Genomic DNA, 18,127 nt, shown 5'->3' on the forward strand with positions numbered 1-18,127 from the left:
TGAATTACTGAAAGTGACGGAGTGTCTGACTATACACACACACACACACACACACACACACACACACACACATACACACACACACACACATACACACACACACACACACACACACAAACACACGCACACACACACACACACACACACACACACACAAACACACGCACACACACACACACACACACAGATATAACCACGGAAAAAAATTGAGAGACCACTCTATATTTTTAAACAATTCTGCATTTTTAAATACTGGATTAATCGTGGTTATGCTGGAAGAAGGCTATACTGGAAGACAGCAGTACACAACAACAAAGTGAAGCAGGAGACACTGGGAATGACCAAAAACCAGCCAGAGATGATCATCAACTTATTCTGAGTTTCTCAAGAATCGTAGGATGACATCAAGTGACCTTAAAAAGGGATGAGATACAATTAGTGCAGGTGTGAAGTGCACTGCTAGGAGAGCTTACATCAGGCTCCTAGAAGCAAGACTGAAGACCCATAAAGCAAAGAAGAAGCTCTTGATCAATGAGAAAGAGGGATGAGCCAGGCTGGAGTTTGCAAAAAAATACATATTTTACACAGAAGCTTTAGCCATAAATTGAGAACTGAATGAAACTGAAAAATTTGCTGTGGTCTTTTAATTTTTTCCAGAGCCCTTTATGTACAAATATATCTGCTCTGATGTCATCTGAATTGAACAATAAAGAATACTGTATCTTGAATCTTGAACAAAAAAAAAGATATATGTAAGCGAGATGGTCTTGTAACATATTACACTGAATTAGGCCGATTTAACTTTTATTTAAGGTAAATAGCATGATTAAAATTATATGATTAAAAATGGCAACAGGTATTTCTGGAGCAGCCTGAACACAGACTGACATCTATAATCCCTTCAAAGTAAAATTCTGAATATCATTGTAAATAGTTTAAAAGTTAATGATAAGATTTGACGTCTGCAGTCCAAAGACTGACATATTGTGGCTAATCCATTATGTCCTCAAAATAAAATGTATGTTTGCAAAGGAATTTCAAACAATGATAAATAGAAAAATATACAGTGATCAGTAACACACCAACTGATGGAAGGAACATCCCTGTTTCAGCAGCCGAAAGCTGCACAGTGTGAAGAATTGCTTCAACTTCTCCAATATGGCGATCAAGCTGTTGCACTTGCAGTCACATGATAGCAGGTCTAGTAAATATACGTCATTGGTTAACGTAGCCTGTTTGCTATATTATCAGATCTTGCTATATTATAAGACCCATTACATAAATCACTGACTTGAGCTAGGGAGATCATATTTAAGTAGGTGAAGTGCAATTCTGACATAAGGTAAAATTGAGTTTCACCAGTGGTTTAGACATATTGAGTTATGCTTCTGATTTGATAGTTAGCATAAACGATATAGCATTAGCGATGTCTGTAAAATTGTGTTTTAGTACTGGTACTAAAGAAATGTAATACGGAACAGCTTTGAAAAATGTGATACCATAGTATCCTTTCAGTACTGGGCCCTATTCTCCACCAGCGTGAAGCTGGAAGCAAAGGGGTTTGGCTAGTATCTTATCAGAACATAGTGCATTTTCATGCCGTGCACGCATATAATCAAAATTGAAAATGATTTTGTGCCCCCTTTCTTTTTTGTTTTTTATAAATAAGGTGTGGCTGGGCGTATTCTCAACGAATTGCTATTTTAAGGCAGCGAAATGACATTGCGCTTTTGACCAACAAAAACCACATCTAAAGTCAATGGCACATTATTAAACAGTATTTAAACAGGGCATTTTAGAATCGTGTGGGTTACAGACACAGGTATGCACTCAAAATGCACTACTGGCTTTTTGTTATTCTGTTTTATTTCATTTACATGCACTTTTTATAGAGTACATCTGGTCCTTTCATGTAATCATAGTGTTTAATGAAGCACAAAAATAAAATAAATGTATTTTAGTGTTGGTAGGGTTTGCATGACCCTGCATGCCACGCGAGTAATTGTTAAAAACCCTTGTTGTCTTGTTAATAATTGTTATAATTCCTATTGTTGTGTGTGTGTTTGCCCATGTCTTGTGTAAACTCTGTCCAATCCTCACGTATCTTTAGAATTATATAAATTACCAACAATGTGTGAGATTTACCATTGGGCATCTGACATCCTTTTGTGTCTACTTGTGTGGTTGGTTTGGTACTCATTAGGTACCTGCATGTGATCTCAATAAAAGGTCCTGGTGTTTCTTCGTAACTAAGCCTTCTTGTCATTCGCTGTTCTTGCAATTTGTTGGTCTGCATAACGCTACCGCAATATATTAAATAAAGACCAAACTATCGTTAAAAAATATGTTCAGAATTATGTGTGTACTGTAATTGGATGGACATTTGGATTGCTGAAAATGTGTTTCGGTATTTATATGTCAGGTGATACTTTACAATACAGCCCTCAGAAGGTTGCAGCATTCTTTGTGGCATGTTGTATGTTGTATGTTGCATAACATTGCCATGCATGATGTATGTCTGTTGGACATAAATGAGGACACATCATATGACGTTAGAAGGTGTGATGCTGAACTGCATGTACCGATGCCAACTAAGGAGTGTATGCTGGCAACAGCACGGGCAAGGAGGGATCAGCTGGCAGAAGAGCTGAATCCTCTGTAGCCTGGTAAGGAACCTAAATTGTGAGATGCAGAAAGATAACAGTTATATTGTTATTAATTGAACTGCAAACCCAAAATTAAAACGGTACATAAAACCACACAAGCATAAAGTCTCTGTTTCCAGCTGTTGTGCTCGTTCAGCAGTGAGCTTCTCCGATCTCCGTCTTCTGACATCATTACGTCACTTTAGGCACCATGTGGATGATCTAGTGACACCAGAAAACAAGAACACACTCGCTGATACCTCGTCCTATGCCTGCTTCACCTCTGAAGGCTTAAGTGGAACAGTGGTGCTCCCATTAATTATTAGCTTGTGCATTTTCACACCCATTTCCTCAGGCGAAGACCAATCTGGTTTGTGTTAGAGGTGAGATGACGAGCCATTCCGATTGGTTCATTGAATCCCTTGTGAAAAAGTGTACTATTATGTATTTACAGTGTTTTTTGATCACTAGAAGTGTAATAAAAATGCATTCTCTTTATGGAGATTTTTTTTAATACACTGACATCCATCCCTCCATTTTCCAAACCGCTTGTCCTACTGGGTCGCGGGGGGTCCAGAGCCTATCCCAGAAGCAATGGGCATGAGGCAGGGAACACCCCAGGATGGGGGGTCAACCCATTGCAGGGCACACTCACACACCATTCACTCACACATGCACTCCTACGGGCAATTTAGCAAGTCCAATTAGCCTCAGCATATTTTTGGGCTGTGGGGGGAAACCGGAGAACCCAGAGGAAACCCCACGACCCAGTAGGATAAGCGGTTTAGGAAATGGATGGATGAATGGATGGATGGATGGATGGATGGCTTAATAAACACACACAAATGTTTTTTTTGAATAATCACATATTAATAGAACAAGGTATATAAATTGAAAGGGATACATTTTTTTTCCCTGACTCTTTCAAGGCACATTTCTATTTGTGAACATTGTTTTTATCCATCCATCCATCCATTTTCCAAACCGCTTATCCGACTGGGTCGCGGGGGGTCCGGAGCCTATCCCGGAAGCAATGGGCATGAGGCAGGGAACAACCCAGGATGGGGGGCCAGCCCATCGCAGGGCACACTCACACACCATTCACTCTCACATGCATTCCTACGGGCAATTTAGCAAGTCCAATTAGCCTCAGCATGTTTTTGGACTGTGGGGGGAAACCGGAGTACCCGGAGGAAACCCCACGACGACAAGGGGAGAACATGCAAACTCCACACACATGTGACCCAGGCGGAGACCCGAACCCGGGTCTCAGAGGTGTGAGGCAACAGTGCTAACCACTGCACCACCATGCTGCCCCACATTGTTTTTATTTTGAGTGAAAATACTTTGTATATATAATGTACAGTAATTTGCCTGAATTTAATTTTAATACTGTAGTGGGCAAAAATACTCATTAGGCAAGGGTGCAGACAAATGTCGCTCAGCAGCTGTGGTTTATTGAAGCAGCACTATTGAAAAGGCGTCTGTTAGGTGACGCTCCCTTCATACTGGTCAGCCTCCAGCATGTCCCTGCAGGTCCTGGTGCAGAGTGGATTCCCAACAGGCTGATGTATCACCGTACAATCATGCAAATGATCAATCCTATATATATATCTTATTACGTCTCTACTCTTTTGCACTTATTTTAAAAACAAATATGAACAAAGGGGAATATAGATGTTTTACAAACAAATTCTGTGCATATAGATGCTGTGGCATGCAAAAGTAGACCACAGTATCAGATTTGCCTGAATTGCAAATGATGTTTATACGGTACCAGTCAAAAGTCTGGACACACCTGCTTTTAATGCATTTGTTTCTGTTTTAGCTACTTTTTATGGATAAATGTATCGAGACACTCCTCAGTCACAACCACAAGTGTATAAAAATCAAACACTTAGCCATGAGATCATGTTCACAAACATTTGTGGAAGAATTCTGAAGATAACTCGACCTCGAGCCTCGCCTGTATGGCCTCGCCTTTTTTATAAAAAAAAACAGCTTCTTATATTTATATTTTGTAAAGAAAGCTCTTAAAACGTGTCTTTTTATTATTTTTAACTTCAAAATATAACCAACATGTAGATTATTAATCTATATTTCACTTGATAGTGATATGTTTTATGGATTATAACCGCACACTTGTCCTGATAAGAACTGTTTTATTGACATTTGATTAGATTACGGTTTTTCTCAGTCGATTTGGTACATTTCTCAAATCATCCTCAACATTTGCAAAGCAGTAAGTGCATTTCAACAAACAGCACCACATGATAAATCACCTGCAAAAGCCTGTAACTTTCTCAGAATACTTAGTTTATCCCTCAAAAGTAAATATTTATGGCAATGAACTTGTCAGAGCCACCAGAATGACAAGTCCGTGTGTCATCATCCACAAACAAGACGGTCAAAATGTTTAGTCATGTCATCAATAGAATAGTGTATCAAGAAGTATTTTCTTATGTAAATTACAGCTATGGTTTTGATTACAGTAATTGCAAATGCAGTTGTAATTTTTCTGTATGACATACACTCAGTGACAAAAAAAGATAAGCACCTAGTCGGAGTGGAGGAAATGAAATGAATTTGCATGTAGTGAAAGGTCATGTGACTGTACTGCAAGGATTATAATATCTGATGAAACGGACAACAGAGTTGGCAGTATGGACACATTGCTGGTCCCATGTCAGTAGGGTGTGGCATCCCCCCGGGCCTGGATACATGCAGCGATATGGTGCAGAAGGGAGTCGTACAGCCATTTTATCCTCTCTTGAGACAAGTCATCTCACAGATGTTGTAACTGGCCCTTGAGATCCTGCTGATAGGCATTGGGTCTAAGTTGACATTCAGGCTTATCCCAGACATGTTCGATTGGGGAAAGACTAGGGGGCCTGGCTGACCACGGGAGGACCTCAACATGATGCATGCAGTTCCTAGAGACACTTGCTGTGTATGGATAGGTGTTGTCTTGTTGAAAGACTGTACCAGGGTGCTGTCTCAGGAGGAGTAAGACATGCAGAAGCAGGATGACACTGACATAACGCTGTGCCGTCAGGGTCCCCCAAATCGCTACCAGAGATGACCTGAAGTCATCCCCTATGGCTCCCCACACCATGATGTCATACCCTATGGCTCCCCACACCATGACGTCATACCCTATGGCTCCCCACACCATGACGTCATACCCTATGGCTCCCCACACCATGATGTCATACCCTATGGCTCCCCACACCATGATGTCATACCCTATGGCTCCCCACAACATGATGTCATACCCTATGGCTCCCCACACCATGATGTCATACCCTATGGCTCCCCACAACATGATGTCATACCCTATGGCTCCCCACACCTTGATGTCATACCCTATGGCTCCCCACACTGTGATACCAGGAGTAACGCCGGTGTGTCTCTCCACAACATTAGCAGGCTTGGTCCTCTTCCCTCAGCGCCACCATACGTGTCCATGACGGTCATCCCTGGTAAAACAGAGCCAAGATTCATCGCTGAACATGGTACAGCACCACTCAATATCACACCACTTAGTGTGGTCTTGGAGGCCTGTGACCTCTGCATGTCCCATATGCCAGGCAATTGCAAACAAATAGAACCACCTGGCCTCATGCAATCCCACAATGTGACCCCTATCAATCTCCACCAAGTGCTGGTAATTCTGTCTAACTAGGGACTTGGAAATCCTGCTTTGGTCGCTCACTCTAATATTCCGTGTGATGACATTTTTTCAGTGGTGGCTACGGGGTGGGTGCGAATATGCGGTTTTCGCGGCTAGCTCTGCATTCAACTTATGAGATATCCGCCGTTTTGAATAATTTATTTATCCTTGATTTTCTTATTTTTTACCGGATCAAAATCGGTTCCGTATTCGCGGAGCAACAACAATTTGAAAACAAGGTAACTTTCACGTACTAAATAAAAATCGAAAGAATCGTGGGGCATCGATTATTTGTGCACAGGCATATTTATTGCACCCTAAATGTGAAAATTGCCAACTATAATGACGATTGATGCATGCCCACACTATACAATCGTGTGCCCACTTCTGGATGATTGAAGATTGAAGGGATTTTATGTGCTGTACGGAGGATGGATCAATGTCACGTGACCACCGATCTGGCTCCTGATTGGTTGGACATCATGCCAGTTAATGTAGATACCCCCAAGTAAATTTTCATTTCAACATTCAACAACAAAAATCACTAAGATTGGTTAGATATTGGCAAAGTTCTGGTTGTTTAAGTGCACCATACCCTATTTACAATTTCTTACATTTATTGAATGAGGCGCAGGCTGCCCTCCGCCTATGCAGAGCGAAGTTGTTCTAGTCACAGTTGGTAGTCACAGTTTTTTCTGCAGCTCTAATTGTAATTACATTAGAACAAAAATTCGATTTCAGGCATATTAAATCTTCAATATCTCTGGTTCTATTAAAGATATATTGACAAATGAGGTATCATTTTTTATGGTTTTTTAATCTCTTTCCATTAAAATAGGTGTGAAGTTAATCAAGACAATTTGGTGAAAAATTTCCAAGTCCCTAGTCTAACGCATCTATGAGGCCTCCTCTGTGTCTGGTGACTAGACATGGCAGCTCCTTGCAAATCAAATCATTTACAAACCCATTGCTGACCTGCACATGTACCAAATTACATCCAAATCGGACCATTACTTCTGGGTACTTTTTTGGTCACTGAGTGTATATCAATTTCAGCAGTAGAAAGTTGCGCATGCTGTACATTTACTGTAATATGCAAACACACACATATGTATACATACTGTATGTACACACTATAAGTATGCATACATATGTACGTGTGCTACATCTTTTCTGTATAGTATAAAATGTAAAGTGGAATATTGTGACATGAAGCATAGCAGTAAGTATACAATATTACAGTACAGTGCACATTGTTGGATGATATACAGTACCTGTACCTGTTGTCTCTGCAAAACATTTGAATGATTGAGGACATGGTAGTTTGCCCCACATTCACTTGTACCCTTTGACTAGCCTCAGCCATGACTGAGAACATGGTCCACAATTGTGGTGCTTATTTCACCAGGAACGTGCCTCTGTTCTTGGCCTCTTCTACCTCTTCCTCTGTTTTTCCTCCCTACCCTTCCACCATATAGCTGTACTCATTGTCTTCTTTTCTTTGACCCTGTTTGTTTCCTTGTTGGTCTTCCATTGCCAAATTGTAACACTGCATTGTGGTCTATCAATATATGCTGTCAAGGTTCATGAGATGCACCTCTGAGAAATTTTAGAGAAATGGTTGATCATTTGTATGGAGAATATGCTTGACCAAATATGACAGCTGGTTCAACCATTTTGCCTGTAATGACAATGAACTACTGCCTAGGTGTTTTGGGGGGTAAAACTATTCAACAGTAGCAGTATGATACATTTTGACCAACATGTCATAAACATTGAAAATGTAGGAATTAGCAGACAATTGTACATACAGTAATCATTTGCATGACTGTGCCAAAGCATTGCAATTTGACCAAAAGAATGAGACTTTTCATTTATGATGTGTACAAGTGACTCGATGATGTGGAAGTTCTACAAATAGTTATGAGAATTTCATTTCTGATCAGTGAAATGTACCAAAGCAACTGAGAAAAATTGTAATAATGTATATTTGGCTCAATAGTAACATGTTTTATTGATTACTACTTAAAGAGAGATCACTGCTCCTCTTTCCCCCTTTATTTATTTTACTCCAGCGTACTGTACATGTACAGCTTTATTACTTATTTTTTTTTATTTTCAGAATGGACACGTTTTACACATAGTTCCATTTAAAAAATTGCTTGCAGTTTCAGCTATAATAAAGGCATTTGTTGAAGCAAAATAACCCTGGTTTTCATTGCTTTATCGGTCATTACTGTTAACACCACCGATAACAGTAATAATAATAATAGTAATAATATAAAAAAAAATAATTGTGGAATTCCATTTTACCATGGTACTGTGAAACCATGATATTTCCAGATTTGGTTATCCTACTGTCACATACACCCTCATCTTGTTGAAACCACACCTCGGAAACTTGGAGAGCTGGCCGATGGGGGAGCAGCAGTCACGGCAAGCCTGGCCAGGGTGATGGGCCGGGGTGGCTTGAGATCTGGGCATAGCGAGGGATCCTGGGGCAGGCTGGAGGGATGAGAAGCGCTGGAACTCTGTGTCTCTGTAAATCAATTATTAATATGACTACTTCTCACAAGCACTGTTGCCTCACACCTCTGGGATCCGGGTTCGAGGCTCCGCCTGGGTCACATGTCTGTGGAATTTGCATGTTCTCCCCATGTCGTCGTGGGGTTTCCTCCGGGTACTCTGGTTTCCCCCCACAGTCCAAAAACATGCTGAGGCTAATTGGACTTGCTAAACTGCCCATAGGGGTACATGTGTGAGTGAATGGTGTGTGAGTGTGCCCTGTGATGGGCTGGCCCACAATCCTGGGTTTTTCCCTGCCTCATACCCATAGCTTCCGGGACAGGCTCTGGACCCCCCGCGACCCAGAAGGATAAACAGTTTGGAGAATGGATGGATGGATGGACTACTTCTCACATTACACATCAGGGCATCACTGTAATCGTTAAGTTCTGCACTTTCTGTGAATTCAATGAATTGTCATCTATAATACAATGCGCTGTTATAAATCATCACTGTTACACCTCCGGGCCTTGCTGCAACAGTTTGCACCCACACGTTGCTGCTTCAGCATCCAGTGTTACATATCAGGCCACTGATATTTTTACCGACCTCAACAGCTACATCTATACTCACGCTGCTAAGGTTATTTATCCTATTTAAAAAAAAAAAAAAAAAAACATTTTCTTTTATTCATTTTATTATTGTTTTGGATTTTATTTCTATCCTATTATTGCTACCTATGCCTTATTTCATTCCCTTTGTGGACAACATGTTTTATCTTGATCATTAAACATTCTTTATCCTTTATGTAAATGAATTATTTTCACACAAGAGTAGAGTACTTACACAATGAGGTGAGCTTAGGGTTTCGAACTTGTGGAGACAAATGACTTAAGAATTATAATTTTTTTTTATTTGGTGATCAGTGATCATTGTTGACACATCACAACACAACAAGTAAATGCGTCCTCCGCATTAAACCCATATGTGATGTAGTGACATAGCAGGGGGCAGCTAATTCAGCAGCCAGGGAGCAGTGCTTGGGGTGGCACCTTGCTCAGGGTACCTCAGTGGTACCTTGCTGTTCGGGGATTCAAAAACCAGCGATCTTTAAATTACAAGTGCGCTGCCCTTTGTAGATAATCTTCCAGTCAGCATTTTAATGATATTTTTTTAAAGACTTTCTGACAAATAATTGATTTTGAGATTATGAGTTTGCAATAAAAACAGACGGAGGCAATAAGACGCAATAAGATAAGTTCGGGAATGTTTGTCTGAGACCAACATAGTAAAAACATATATGAAGGAACAGAAGTACAACGAGGACCATGATTGTGCTGCCTGTCTGTCAGGTGAGAAGGAAATGGATCTCTTCCAAGATGCCAGGACCCAACCTTGGTGGCATGGGAGGGACTGAGTAACAGTCAGCAACAGAGGCAGAGCGGGGGTACATTTCCCAAATGCATAATTACAACTTACACATTTGGACTTACGCATTTGGACTTACGCATTTGGACTTGCATATTTGGACTTACACATTTGGACTTACACATTTGGACTTACACATTTGGCTTTACACAATTGGACTTACACATTTGGACTTACACATTTGGACTTACACATTTGGAACCATGCAACTGAATGCCTTCAGCTATCTAAGTTGCTAATGGAAGCCCCAGTTCAATAGTGGAATATTAATATATTTTGTGAATTATTATATTTTGCAAAGTTGATGGTAGTAAGTGTTTTTGTTGCTTGGAACAGTAAACAGTTTGCTGGTGGGAACTTTTTTTTTTTGCAGTCCTTAAATGTTTAAATAAATAATCAAGCCAAATATTATCTGTTGTAGCTTATTAGTATTGACTTATAAATGCTACTTGATGAACTGTTGTATAAAAGCAATAACATACTGGAGGTAGTGTGGTTGTAGTGCAATATCAACAATGATCAATGATCAATATCAACAATGATCAACCCGAGGACACCATAGCGATCGTCCTTCACACCATGCTGAGCCACCTAGAGCATCAGGAGAGCTACGTCAGAATGCTCTTCATTGACTTCAGCTCTGTCTTTAATACCATCATCCCCAACCTCTTGTTCGCCAAACTGCATAACCTGGGACTCCCCTGCTCACCTGCTTCTGGATCAAGGACTTCCTCACAAATCAGCCCCAGACAGTAAGACTCGGACCCCATCTCTCCTCCACCCGCACACTGAGCACAGGCTCCCCACAAGGCTGTGTGCTGAGCCCAGTACTCTACACCCTGTACACCTCTGACTGCAGACCAACCCATAGCAGTAACATCTTTGTGAAGTTTGCTGACGACAAGAAGGTGGTGGGTTGATCTCAGCTGGAGATGAGTTTGCCTACAGGGATGGCATTTGCATATAAAGAGTGACCTCCTGGAGTGTGTGGGTCCAGAGAGAGGGACAGGACAGGACAGGACAGGGCGGAGATTTCCCATGAGAGCAAATTGTAGCAAATGGTACCACTGTCAATTGAATGATCTTCCTTAGCACCCTAGTGGTGCTGCCTGGAACCCCAATCCTCTTCCAGACTTCCCCCATGATCATAAGTTGCTAACACTGTCTTTAAATGATCAACCAAGAACACTGGGGCATCTTTGCTATTTTTCCTTTTAAGCACATAGTACATAAGACTTTTCATTGGCTCCTCACTAAGGTTGAATATATATAGTAGGAACACAACACTCAACACACCAATGCAATAATTTGTAATTTGCTGTATGTTATTAAATGTTTCTATCAACAGTTGTGGAGGGGAACTTGTGTATCGAAAGGAGACCCATGCAAATGGCAGGAGAACATTCAAGCTTCACAAATACAGAACAAATACAGGCAGAGAGTTAAAACCCAAAACCCTGAAATCACGAGGCTACGGAAAATATTTTCACCTCTAAATGTTTATCGTCTATTAAACTGAAACACACCACGGAAAGCAGTGAGCACTGTGAGGCCTGAAATGCAGTTAGTAATTATCTGTTTCTGGATCAGCACAAATGAAGGTTTATCTTATGCAGATGCAAAAGGATAGAAAATCACTTGTATTATCATGAATTCAGTAGAAAGCAAACATTTCTATGTGCAAATCAATGCATATTGGGCTGCTCTGCTCCTCAGATCCCTCTGCAATTCCAGACACACTGAGGGTTCCTCTCTTCCACATTCACAAACCCCTGAAATGGGAAAACACACAGATACACCATTCTGTTACCTCTCCTATAAACTGATTGCTTATTATATAATATAGACTCAAACATTATGAATGATCTACATCACTGTGCTGTATGACCGTTTGGACAAAAGTATCTACTAAATGAATGTAATACAATATACTCTGTCACACAAACTGCTCACGGTGGAATAAGAATTACAACATTACTGAAGATGTATTTACTCAATAGTGAAGATGTATTTACTTATACTTTCAATAACTAGATGTTGCAAATTCATTACCTTGTCATTTATGCTCTTTAGTCCTTTGAATGGAAGATTTGGCCATCAGGTTGAGTCCTCCAGGATAATTCGGTGCCTTCTGACATGCCTGCACTGTTCAGTTTCGCCTTCAGCTAGATAATAACACAACGGAATATTTCCTTGAGCATCCATTGGCAACTGTGTTGCTCCCCATGTGCAAGAGACATGAACTGACCTGTGTTAACAGAAGGCTGCTGAATGCAGGATCCTTTATGTCTCCATCAGTACTGACAGTCAGTCTCACCACTGTTCTCTTTCCTGTGGGAGCTGGGCAACAGAAGAAGGCAGCACACTGGTCACATCCAGTTCTATATAAATGATAATCAAATTATTTTGATAGTAATTTTTAAACATAAACATTAATTTAACCATTAATCATTAGCAAAATGTGCTGTGTTGATTATTTTTAAAAAACTAAACCATGCAGGTGCACATTCTTTGATTTAGAGCAGGGGTGACCAACCTGATCCATGGAGGGCTGGTGTGGGTGTGGATTAGTGGGATGGCCTCTCAATCAGCCAATAATAAAGTAGTGGTTCTCAACTCCAGTCCTGGGGACCCGCTGTTATTGGCTGATTGAGAGGTCATCCCAAACACCCGAACCCACACCGGCTCTCCATGGATCAGGTTCCCCACCCCTGATTTACAGATATCCGGTACCTTTGCTTATCTGATCCTATACTGTTAGTAAGCATGTTTTCTATTTCTGAATGCCGTTTTGGTTACCTGAGCTTTTTTTGCATAAAATGTGGGAAGAAGAACATCCTGGGCAGTATGTGTAACTTAGTATATTGTACAACATACACTTAGTAGATGCTTTTGTCAAAAGAACCATACAGTGAGGTAGATAATTCATAAGAGCTTGAGCCTAGATTATGTTGTAAGCAATCAGTTTACCGGAGAGGTAACAGAATGGTGTGTCTGTGTCCTTAAATGACTTCCAGTCCTGCAAGATCTCTTACTGACTAGTGTCTTGAATTATGTCAAATTATTTTGATTACAAATAGTCACTTATAAATATTTTCATTCATTTAAACATTAATTATAGGCAAAATATACTATGTTAATTATTTTCAAAAAGTTAAACCATGCAGATACAGTTTTTCATTGATTTAGAGACATCTGGTGCCTTCATTTTTGCTTATCTCAACCTGAAGCATTAGTACGCATGTTTTCGATCTCTGCATGCTGTTTTTGGGTATCTGAGCTTTTGTTCTTCGAATGTGGGAAGAAGAACATTCCCTGTATCCCTCATCATCACTCTCTTCTGCTATCAACTAAAGATTAAAAACCTTTAAATCTAAATATAATCATCCATCCATCCATTTTCCAAACCACTTATCCTTCTGGGGTAAATATAATCAAATCACTCCATATAAAACATATCACAAGCATCATGATCTGTTACACCCCGATATGGGTTATTACCTGGCAGGCACCCAGAGCTTTCTGGAGGGACTGTGATCCCCTGTGATCCTGCATAGGACAATCATAGAAATATAATTAATGGATAAAAAAAAATTTGATTCCTAAATATGGAAAGGTGTGCATTATTATTGTTTGGAAATCATTCTATATGCCACATCATTATTAAACAAAAAGCAGTCACAATTGGAAAATCTGGAATTTGGAAAACAGGAATTTGTTAGTAAATTGATAGAGGGAATGAAATTCAGAAGCCATACAACATACAAATGCATACAGGGAGTTTTTAATCCAAGTACTGTCTCAAGTACTTATTCGGCAGATACTGTGGTCGTGAATCAGCCTTACTTGGATATTTGGAGCAGATGAAGTTGAGCTTCTCAGTCTCAGGCAGGCTGACCCAGTAATGTGGGTCTTTAGATTGTACTGCTGCTGTGTTTCCACGGAAGTCAGTGTTGTTTGGGGCCCGGTTTTGATAGCTGACATTTTCCGCACTGATCCAGGCCCAGAATTTCAGGGAGGAAGAGAAGGGCAGCCCCAGCCAGACATGATCAGTGGAGGCGTCCTCAGCCAACCGACTGACCCAGTACTGGATCTCCTCATTGTGGACAGACACCAGGTCAAAATAGTTCATTCTGCAGTAATTCAGGGCTTCCTTCCGGGTCATGTTACTATTTACCAAGATCAGGTTATCTGGGGCAGAAGGGCAAGGCAATTGTTAGAATTGGCTTCAGGAGATGACATTTGGCAATTTGCAGAATGGAATTTATTTCCAAGTGGGGAGAGGGGATGAAATTCACAAAACAACGGCAAAACAACTTTCTGTTTAAACTCTGGTATTACGTGTATAGTATAGTATAGTATAGTATAGTATAGTATAGTATAGTATAGTATAGTGTAGTATAGCACTAAACATAAGTATAGGCATAGTATTTTTTTAAGTATTAGCAAATAATATTATTACATAATGGTGAGAATTGGCCATTTCTCCCAGAAAAGTTATATAGAGAAAAGAATTTATTATCAGAAGGGTGAATAGGGTGAAATTCACGAAACAGTGAAGAAAAAACTACTGCAATGCAACTGTGCAGTACTATGTGTGATTATAACATTAAAATATAAATTTAGTTGTAATATATTTTTAATGTAATGTCAAATAAAATAGTTAGAAAAGGGTGATAATCAGCCACTGCTGACAGATGAGATATATAACTCACCATAATAGCATATGAATGGATGCTTTTCATCACATGGAGTCACATCCCATGTCCCAGGCCAGGTGACCTGAGCTAAAGCACATGCGTTATTCACATAATCAATTTGGCCATTTTTCCAGTTACGGAATGAGGAGTTTGACAGGTCTGACCATCCCATGTGTCCCGGAACAGGCCAATCCATGCCCAAGTGCGACTTTTAACCATTGTATGTATCAAGTCATTATCTTCTTGATTCCTCACAGTGGCCAGGTCTGTGTAACTCTGTCTGCAGTAGCTCTGAGCACTAGACCAATTCATTTTATGGTTAATCAAGGTGAATTTCCAGGTAGCATTTATTCTGTCTTTACAGGTGGGAGCTGTGTACAGAATAAGAAACAGCAATAACCCAGAAATCATTTTCATTTAACCTCTTTAGCAGATGGTTTTATCCAAACATACATTTTTTGAAAACACAAGTTCAGACAATCCCTGGATTAATTGAGGGTTATTGGCTTTGTTCAGGGGTCCAATGGTGAAATCATTCTGCCAACCATGGGAGTTGAAACAGTGACCATCTGATCACAGTTGTCCTAACCTACTGAAACACACCCCACCCCATCCTGAATAAGTCTCACTTTCTGACATTTCAGTTAAAATGTAAAAACTCCAAGATTTAGGTTTTCTCAGGGAAGGTGCCCTCTGGTCTTGTCCCAAGTGTTTTGTTCCCATTTGGCCAGGAGGTGTCGCTGTTCCTCTGTTTTGTAATCCTAATCCTTAATGTGTTTTCCTGGCTCCTGGGTTGCCGTGTAGATCTATGGGGTGAGTTAGCAGCTCAGATACTAGTATTTTTTCCTAACATTTATTTCATTATTGCTTTCGGGATAGGCTCCGGACCACCCACGACCCAGTAGGATAAGCGGGTTGGAAAATGGATGGATGGATGGACTTATTTCATTAATACTCTATAATTTTCAATTTTTTTCTTAAGGATTCTATTTGTGTACTGCATATTTTTTTCTCTTTTGTTTTCTTGTTTCTTTGTTTTGTTTTCTTGTTTGCATGGTGTAATGTCTTTGCACCTTGCCTGCTTGGCACTGCATGTCTGTTTATCTGTGCTCTACGAATTTGCTCCTATGTGCACAATAATTTAGTTCTGACATAATCTAATCTAATCTAATCTAAATACTCAAAACAGAATGGACTCACATTTACTGTATAATCCTTATAATCTGTCAAATGTATTATAGAGAAAGTCATGAATGGATTTTATATGTTGAAAGAAATGTTACATTTGTCGTAAAAAAGGTGGTTAATGTCACTCACCAGTATAACAGATGAAAAACCCCTTTGGAGTCTGTGATGAACAGGGAATATCATTCCATGCACCACTTTTTCGGACTGCGGTACAGTGCTCATTATTACCCCAGTTGTCTGGCTGACCGGTATCCCGGTTGACGTACCTAGTCTCTCCTTCTGCTGAGGACCAATGCCATCTCCATGATGTTCCATTCTTCAGTCCTATCCAAGCCTCCCCAGTATAACCAGACCCTACAGACTCTGTCAGTCTTTTCATTTCCTCCATATTGCCAATGGTAGCCAAGTCAGTGTAGTTCTGTCTGCAGTAAGCCTGGCCGTCAGTCCAGGTCAGGTTTATGTTTACAAAATGGTACTGATGTGAAAGGCATGAACAGTGACTGTGAAACTCTGTAAAAAAAGTCACACAGGCAGAGAGACACAAATACACATGATCACAAATAGAAAAATATAAACCTGATCTGACAAGATGAGGAAAAGCTTTTGTAAGTCTATCTTTGAACTGACAGGCTGGTGGATATACATTGTTATCAAAGTCATACATACTGTGAATAATCAGATTTGTCTGAATCCAAATGTAAATTTAGTATTTGTGTCTCTGGCATGTATAATACGTGTAACACAAAGGTCCTGTAAACATTAAAGAATGACCCATGTAATATGACTGTGTCAAGGCATATGCATGTATATTTTGTGTTTTGGCGCCATCTAACGGGTCTGGTTGAAAACTGCTATGTATTTAGTAAAGTCTCTTACGTGTTAGAGTTCAAAAGGTAAACCGGGAGCAGGAAGTAAATTAATGTTTATGCATGAGGCATGCGGACAGCATAACCAAAACTTTCCTAAAACGTTTTTGCCTTGGAACGGCTTTGCTTGAGAGTGTTTGTTAAGAGAATATATTTACGAGATGCTTTATTGTATTAAAGATGAGAGCAGCATGTTTATGCGATCGTTTCTGAAGTTAATATTATCTGATGATAGCGAGCTATGCTATACTAAGATTTCGTCATGAATGTTCGTTTGTGAAACATCTATGCTAGTATTTGGTCTTTTGTGAACTACCGCTATGTGCATGTTATGTGATCCAGAGATGTCAGAAGGCATTTTATGACATATGCTTCATGCTTATTTTCAGTTTTACGGTATTAATTAACGATTGAAAAAATGGAAAGAAAGAAGAGAATTAATGGTCATAAAACGATGTAAGGATTAAACAACTTCTCCATCTGACGTTCATTAACGCCGTTAGCTGTCTGTCGGAAGCAAAATTAGGACAGACGGCAGATTTGATCAATATGTAAATTTGTGGGACCCTTTTTATAATTTAACTGCAGTATGAAAGAAACTGACCTTTAATCAGTAGAAGTTTCTACAGAAGAAACACATCAGAACCCATCATGCTGATCCAACGGGCTGCAGGAAACATTGATTATGGTACTGATCATTTCACATACATTTGAGCAAATACACACACACGTTTGTAATTATACCTTTGTGGGGACTCTCCATTGATTTCTGTGGGGGAAACTCTAATCACAACATGACGACCTTAACCTCAACCCAGCCCTAACCTTAACCATAAGTAACCAAACTTTTTGGTTTTTAGTTTTCATTTTTTGAATGCATTCACAGATCTTTGTGGGGACCTGAAAAAATGGTCCCCACAACGTCAATAATTAGAATTTTAAACCTAATCCATGCTTACACTCCTCCCCCCCCCCCCCCCACACACACACACACACTATGCATAGCTATGTTTGTATGGATTTCCTTTTATTTCCCATTATATAATAATAAAAACCAAGACCTCAAAATATTTTTGCAGTTTAAATTCACAGTAACGTGAACTTCTACAAAGAAAATAATGG

At 39.9% G+C, this 18,127-nt stretch overlaps 1 protein-coding gene and 1 long non-coding RNA gene across 3 annotated transcripts in view; both read right to left on the reverse strand.

Annotated features, from left to right (window-relative positions):
• LOC125704500 (putative C-type lectin domain family 20 member A) overlaps positions 1-18,127 on the reverse strand; it is a 202,412-nt gene that overhangs the window by 101,151 nt on the left and 83,134 nt on the right. The window lies entirely within an intron of this gene.
• On the reverse strand, positions 12,304-13,803 carry LOC125704525 (uncharacterized). Its single transcript, XR_007381165.1, has 3 exons — positions 13,753-13,803; positions 12,500-12,591; positions 12,304-12,416 (listed from the first exon to the last, which is right to left on the reverse strand). It is a non-coding gene; the product is annotated as an uncharacterized LOC125704525 (long non-coding RNA).

Source organism: Brienomyrus brachyistius, chromosome 12 (assembly GCF_023856365.1).
Source record: "Brienomyrus brachyistius isolate T26 chromosome 12, BBRACH_0.4, whole genome shotgun sequence".
Lineage (NCBI taxonomy): Eukaryota > Metazoa > Chordata > Actinopteri > Osteoglossiformes > Mormyridae > Brienomyrus > Brienomyrus brachyistius.